Here is an 8,117-nt window from a genome sequence, read left to right on the forward strand (position 1 = left end):
CGCTCGTATACCGTTGGAGCGGCCGCGGTAGCGAAGGCTACGAGCTAGGCAGCCGCGTCAATGTCCTTCGATGCACGTCGAGTCACTTGTTTGCGTACAAGCGCGGCCATTTAGCTCGTAGCCTTCGCTACCGCGGCCGCTCCAACGGTATACGAGCGCTCTGATTGGTCAACGTTTTCCGTTAATATCTCCTCAACGAAGCCTCTGACAACATTTTCGCTAAGGAAAAAGTTGCTTCAAATCACCTCCCGAATCACCCCTTTCAAGGTGTTACAACATTTTTGGGACACCCTGTATTAACTAGTAAATGTTGTCTGGACTATATCTATCTTAGAGACTTCCGAGAATATGTAAAATATCATTGCTTATAAAAAAAGAAGTTAAGAAACTACAATTTCACAGAAAAGCTTTTTTGGAAATTGATCGGTGTACGAATACATTCTACACCCACTGTACGTTTTGGTTTTGCATGGCGCGAGTAAAAAGTTTACTAATCAACAGAGGTGATCGCAGAGGTTTTGAACAACGCTGTGTATGGCACGCAACGACGAAAGACTCGTACCTAAGTACCTTGTACCCTACTTTCGGTAGCTCTCCGGAGATCGTTGGATTCTTTGGTGCGTCGCGACGCATAATGCTCACACTGGCTTACACGCGGGAAGCATAGAAGCCACCAAGCGCGTTGTGTGTACACACAGGGAAACACACGAGTAGTAAGCGATGACTCGTTGTGGAAAAAGGGGGATTCAAGTAAGATGGAGAGGGAGAGAACAAGCGTGGTGTAACTCGGTGGGTAACGTGGAGGGAAATACAACGTGAGCAAGAGGGAGATAATCAGGGAGACCGAGTGGCAGAGTAAAGTATAGAAGGAGAGGGAGCGGGACATAGTGCGAGAGAGCTCAAGTCGGTTTTACCATTTCAGTTTCACTCAGACCCCGGCCTGAAATCGCGCGTGTCCACCGCCAATACTCGAGTCACGGTGAGCCACAGCCTCGTGCCTGAAATTAAACGACGATATTTTCCAGAACGACGTGCCCCGTGCTTTTTTTCCCCTAATCGTGGAACGTACAGTGATTCTTTTCCCACGGAAAAGTCGCAGTTTCGACCCGTGTGCTCGCGGAACGGTGTCACGTTTCATCGACGAAAGAAGTTTCTATCCACCGGCGACGACTAAAGGGCAGCCGACATACGGAACGTTTGTAAGTACGATTCCATCGTCAATGAAACGAGTGTCATAATCATTGCGTTACTTGCCAGTTTAGAGAGAATCATCTTCTTTCGTTAATGTTTAGAAAACTCAGCTTTATGGTATAATGTTGTTTTAACTCTTTGGGGCACGGTGGGATTGAAAGTGTCCTACCTTTTTGATGGACCGTAAATGCATGGTGGGACATTTTTAATCCCACCTCGAAATTTTGCAATAGCTGCATGTGTATAGGTGTGATACCTTTATTAATAAAAATATAAAAATTTTGTTTGATTTAAAACGCAATAAAATTCCTGTGCAACATGGGTATATTTTATGACCCGAATTCGTGTGCCGCAAAGAGTTAAAGCAGATACATTTTATATACGACTCATTTTTGCTCCGTTAGATTATTTTAATCCGTAGAGTTGAAATTTAGTTGATCCATAAGTATGAACTGATTAACACTTTACCGACCTTTCGATATGGTATATGGTATAATGTTGTTTCCTTCGTCCTCGGGGATGACCTCTTTGCGTTGGGAAAGAACGTGTAAATAAATGGAGCAGATACATTTTATGTTCGACGCATTTTGCTCCATTAGTTTATTTTAATCCGTAGGGTTGAAATTAATTTAGTCGATCCATAAGTGTAGATTAATTAACACTTGACCAACCTTTCGATATTTGGATAGGATAATACTTTGTTATCTACTATTGAAATAACATTTTATGTCCCCATTATTGTATGAATTACGAAATATCACATAAATATCAATTAAAAGACGATTCTAATAGCTAAAATAAACATTGAGTAACACGAATGTTGTCAAAATAAATAATGTTATTGAATTTAATTGGATGCCCCATTGCTACTAGTCGGTAGTGTTAACATACATCAATTTTCCAACAAGTAATCGCATTATTTGACACCACTGACTCATTGTCTTCGCACAAACTACCCGCAGTTAGCTTGTAACGAGATATCAAATTGAATCACCATGCGAATGTCATCAGCGCGAGTTTAATTGCCTCGACTCGATTGGTCCTCGATAATTGAGCGTTCAATTACGGTCTAGGCTCTTTTTTCGCGTATAAAAAGAAACTTTGAGCGATCCGTCATCGTTCGCGTCGACGGCGAATCGGTAAGGAAGTTCAATTAGATCCGATCTAGCGCAGCGGGGCGGTAATGCACAAATTAACTAACGCCCACGGAGTCACGGTGGTCAGTGTTGCAAGTGGCGACGGGGATTCGTTCGAGTTGTTTTGCATGTCGAAATCCCCGCGAATAATCTCGATTTCGAAAATCGATCGTTGAATAACGGGCACGGCAACACCTGCGCCATGGATTTCCAGTCGTGTAGAGGCGACGACCGTAAAAAGCGTATGTGTTGCGCGTGTGTCGCGAAGCTGTAGTCGTAGTCATAAATCTTGGGTCCTGAATCGCGGCCAGGAATTCACAACATCCATATTGTTTCGGAATCCACCGTTATTGGCCTTTTATTAAAATTTGAAAATTATTAACTGCTTTCGGAATCACTTTGGAATTATTTTTCAGAAACGATAAGGATTATGTTTATTTTGACACGTGTTCGTTGTCGAAATAAAAGAAAATTTAGCGTTGATAAAATAATGATGAAAAAAGTAACGATCTAGTTGATTTGATTTGATTTCTTCGTTGGAAAATATTTCATGCTCGAATTTTTAATTACACCTTATTCGTTCTTAAGTATCGTATTCGTCTGTAGTTTTAAACGATCAAGCGTTGGTCGGGACGGGTAAGAGTAAATCGTGGCAATAAATCCTGGATCAGATTGGCCAGGAATTCGCCAGCATCCATATTGTTACGGAATGCGCTATTGTTGAACGCGTTTGAAACCTGGACGTAATAGTAGACGCGAGCATCATAACCTGGGCCCAACGAACGTACGACGAGTGTGTAAAACTCGATGACCTCGGTCTCGCAGCGTAACTTTCGACCGACTGAAAGGAGTCCTCCCTTCGACTTTTTCCTCGATCATTCTTTTTTCCCCTTCTCGGTTCGGATTCCACGCGAAACGTTTCGGTATCCTTCAACTATAACTTCTCCAAAAATTTCTCCAGTTATCATCCGAATCTCTGTATTTATCTGAACGAAGAAAGGGGAACGAAACAGAGACGTAAAAAAACATTTTCTTTCTCAGTTCGCTAGATACCAAACGTATGAAAATATGAAATGTATTTTATGACCCTTTTTGACAACTTCGATAAATCTGCATTCCATCCAAGGGCATTCTCTCCCAATATCGTGGTTACAGACCGAGGTGACACGGTCTTCGAGAAATTATCCAATTTCGAGATAATGATGCTAAGAACCGAGAGGCCTACAACACAGTAACCGACACAGAACCATGGAATCCTGTTCGTTCAACCCAAAATGCATTAAATCGAGACTACTGCAATTATGTTTATCGACCGCGAAGACAAGACTCGACGTGGATTTAACTGTCATTGCTTTTAAATGAGAAAGTCAGGCTTAGATCAAGCAGGATACAATCTATTCCAGGCTCAACAACTGCGCCCAATTAAAACATTGCGATGTCCTGACCTTTAAACGAGGGATTCGGTGCTGACTCTTGGAAATTTCCAGAGACGAGATGCACGTTTTAAACGATTTTTTCATCGTTGACTTAACCTTCGAACCCGGTGACTGAAGCGACGTGACGTTCCACCGTCGTTTCCTTAGTTGTTCCGTCTTTTTCGACATAAATCACCGTCGTGCAACAAGCGGTGGCTGGCAAATACCAGCTAGTCGAGAGAAAACGATTTCCCGCGCTAAGTCACGACTGCATCGTGAAACTCGCGCCTAGCTATGCGTCGATGATGCAGACACGATGATGCAGGTACGATGATGTCAATCCCCGAGTGGGTTTGTTTTCGTTTAAGCGTCTGAATCATAACGCTGAATCTTACAACCGCCTGCGGATCGCAATTTCACGCAATTGCTCGCGTCGCAAGACGAGGAAAGAGTTGGTCTCGGATGGTCGCAATCTCCTAACTATTTTTCTTGGCCGCTTCTTATTTTCGAATAGAACTTCGCCGCTTTAGAAACACCGTGGAACCTTTTTTTTTTTATCCGTTTCCTATCATTAGAACGCTCCGTTGTTTCAACGTTCTATTATCCTTGCGTGTCGTAGAATGTCATCAAGGTTAGTCTAATAACAGCGCGTAACCGTGTATCTCGCGTTACAATCGGACGTGTACTTATTTTTACTTCTACGCCCAGTACCTAACGTTTTCAATTATTTCCTTTTCACGTTTGAAATAAAATTTGAAAAAGGAACGTTTTGCAAAGATAGTTCTGTGGGTTTAATCCACCGTTCGGTTGAACATTTTTGTATTCAGAAAATGTAATGTTTTTTTTTTTTGTTAAATATTGAATGCTTTACATAGCAGTGATGAATACAACGTTTAACCACTGTTCAACATGTTTTCATTCGCGTTATTGTATGTAAAGTGCTGCAAATTGTGGTGCGTAGTCATGTCTGGCTATCAATAGTCATAGTGGAAGGTACTGCTGCATTCGCAATATTAGAATGACCCGGAATTCCAGTCATATTTAGCACTCGGTTAACTTTCTTTTGGCACTGTTTACTGTTTACACAGTAGACGGCCTTCCACGTCCTCAATTGTCACTTTCTTTAAGTGGTTGTTGTTATTCTAATGACGATCGCTTTCCTCCGGGTTTTCCGTGTCCTTCACACTTAAACATGCGATATCTACAACTAATTTTACACTTGCGAATGAATTAGAAGAGATTGAAGCTAATGAGTTTTATTTATAAGCGCTTGAAGTTGAATAACTTGACTAAAACATTTAACCCTTTACTTACTTATAAGTCCCGTCAGTTTTCTCGCGGTACTCTATTCATTTAAACGCTTCGAAACCTATTGTGACTTTCAAGCACAAGCTTTTCTCGGAAGCTTGTTAGAGACAACTCTATGAGACGATGTAAGACCAAGATGGGCGCCTAGATTTTATAAACTTTTGAGAAATTCAGTAAATAAAGGGTTAATGTACCAGACTTATATACTTTCGTTCTTTACATTCACGCAATTCTTGCTTCACGCTATTTTGCAATTGTAATCCTTCGTAATCCTTCCATTAGAGATGCCAATGGCTCACTGGCCTCCCTATAGCTACAGTCAAACATATCTACAGCCCCTGACGGCAAATTAAAAGAAATTGGAACTCGATCAGACGTAACGGCGAGAAATGGACGATATAAACGTCTCGTAACAGGGGAGAAAGGAGAAAAAAAACGATGGTAATAAGAGTCATAAACGATGGTCGCAAAGGTGATCGATACTCGAACGGTTCGCAATTACCGCCGCGATGTGGAATTATATTACTCTAATTACATTACTCTAAGTTCCTTCGGCTGGGGGAATCCATTAGGCGCCAGGACGAAGGAAGCTCCTCGATGACGTCACAAGAACGCGGTCCAGACGTGCTTCCATCATTTTTACGTTTTTCATCGTTGGATTACTTAATGCGAAAGGGGAGAAGCCACTTTCTCTCTCGTATAACGTGTCTTTAAGGCAGTATGTCGGTGCGTGACTGCGCCTCGAGAGAACTTCGTTCTACAGCTTGTTGCAAAACCGGTATTCCTTACCTAGACCGTAGGGCAATTTGTATACGTGGCATGAACGAGTTCAAGCCGACTTCCGGTTACCATTGTTACACGATGAATCGAGAATGTCCACCAGTTATTCCCAATCCGAGAAAGGACAGCATTCGTATGCTAATTAGAATGATTGCTTGGTAGAAAATTATTAATCGACGACGTTCAAACGAGTCGGGCATGTTTATCGTCGGTTTAAAATGATTAAGGGGCGGGGTCGAGCCAGACATGTTATTCGTGTTTATCGTTCTTGTTTGTTGCATGGAATTTTATTATACTTTCGGCATAGGTAGCTCGCGGTAAGTTAATTACGCGGTTCTCGTAATTCAACGCCAAGGGTAGAAACAAAATTCGAGTCACGCATAGTTTGGTATGTAACAGGAGTGGCAAACTCTAAAGAGTATCATTTTTTTGATTAGAAAAGGATATTCCAAGTCTAATCGCAATTTTTAATGAAATTAATTTCGCCGTCCGGTTTGCGAGAACGATGAATGAAAATGTCCAAAAGAAAGTACATTTCTGTATTGGAAAATCAATTTAAAGATATATGAACTTCCTGAGCAGAGTGAATATAAAAGAAGCAACGAGTTTCAGTGAAAAGTACATAACGACGTTTCTCTAAACCGATTACGGCCGAGGTTGGTTATCGGTCAGGGGTCGGCGACCGCCGCGACAGATCCGTCTTCATTAAAGTTTTAAATCGTGGAGAGAAAAAAAAATGAAAATGAACCGCGCTGCTCGCGAGCAATCGATACGAAGTTCGTTTCGCGGAGACCAAGGGGATCGATAAAAATGAATGTGCACACGCAATGTCACGTGAGAATGTTACTTTTTCGCGCGGTATTAAGTCTGCATTAATTATGATGTAAGTTCAAGCAATCGAGGCTAATGAGCAACACGCACGATAATTAAAAGGAAGACCTTCCATGTACGAAACACGAAATAGTAATGCGATGGTCTGGGATTGGGGAAATCTTATTCGGATAAAAGCCCCCCGTTAGGAATATTAGATGATAAACTCTTTATTAGTATGAAGATTAAAATTTGAACTAGTAAGTATCTATTTGACTGAATATTACCACTGAACCTACAAACTAGTACTTTAAACTTTGAAAATTTAAACGACTGCAAATTTCATGCCATCGGTTGAATTCAGTGTCGAGTGAAATATTTTTATTCTTCAAATAATTTTCAACAATTTTACATAGCAAAATCATCGCTCCAATCAGTCAGTAATGCAATGCACCGTGACTACACCAATGAAGTTATTTATATCACGTATACATAAATTATTCATACCACGAACGAACAAATAAAATAATACTACGCGAATAAAATTGCACCTAGGAATTTCCCTCCCATTACGAAGACGACTCATGAAAATACAAATTGTACTGAAATTTGTAACATTACTCGAATCAAGTTCTGACTATTGAATCCAGTTACCATTGTCTCCATTATCCACACGAATTCTTTTTCACGATCCCCCAAACAATAAAGGGAACCAATGACCATGACAAATCTCAGGACCTATCCCGTCGATCTCTCGAATCGAACTGGGAAGTCACTCTCGTTGGAACGCAGTTACTCGACCGACTGGTCTTCGGTTGCGCAACGATCCAGGAGGATCGCGATACTCGCGCGCGATCAACGATGTCTTCGGAAACGGAAACGCGGCTGGTTGCATCGTGATCGTCGTATCGATGGAAATCTTTGTTTGTTCCAGCCAGCCGCGGAAAGAATAGCAAGTGAATTCAACGGATTAAAATACACCACCATGCCTAAGTGATTCATTCGGTTACGGATATAAAATCGCGCGAATTAGCGCAACGATTGCGAAACGATGAAGGAAACGATCGAGGACGAGAGGGAAGCCGTTTCATAGCGGATAGGAATGCGTGTAATTCTTTTTCCACCCAGCCAGGGGCTTTTAAACTGGTCCAAGTTCTAGATCTAGGTCGGACGCGTTTGCAGAAAATTGCACGGTGTTCGTGAGAATTGTATAACGCGACGACAATTGGATAATGTCGGGTGTCATTAACGGGGACTGGATCTTGAGATCAAGGTTGTTGTATATGGAAGTTGGAAGGAAGGAAAGTTTGGTTATCAACACCATCCGTTTTCTCTTTATATGAAACAAGACAGAGAACAATGTACAACAGTAGACCCTCGATATAACGACGCCAGGTGACTCGAACAAAGGTATTATATCGAGGGATTGACCTGCGTATATAATCAAGGAATATGTCAAGGAATTTTCTAATTGGAG

At 41.6% G+C, this 8,117-nt stretch overlaps 1 protein-coding gene across 2 annotated transcripts in view; it reads left to right on the top strand.

Annotated features, from left to right (window-relative positions):
• Positions 1-940: 940 nt before the first annotated feature.
• Positions 941-8,117, top strand: part of LOC128874350 (CD151 antigen) — a 17,066-nt gene continuing 9,889 nt past the window's right edge. The window contains exon 1 of one of the 2 annotated variants that reach the window (XM_054119017.1): positions 941-1,199. The gene's annotated coding sequence lies outside the window, so the exon portion shown is untranslated. Of the gene's footprint in view, positions 1,200-4,502; positions 4,513-8,117 lie in introns of those variants that run through there. The other variant, XM_054119018.1, reaches the window with a different exon arrangement.

Source organism: Hylaeus volcanicus, chromosome 3, assembly GCF_026283585.1.
Source record: "Hylaeus volcanicus isolate JK05 chromosome 3, UHH_iyHylVolc1.0_haploid, whole genome shotgun sequence".
Lineage (NCBI taxonomy): Eukaryota > Metazoa > Arthropoda > Insecta > Hymenoptera > Colletidae > Hylaeus > Hylaeus volcanicus.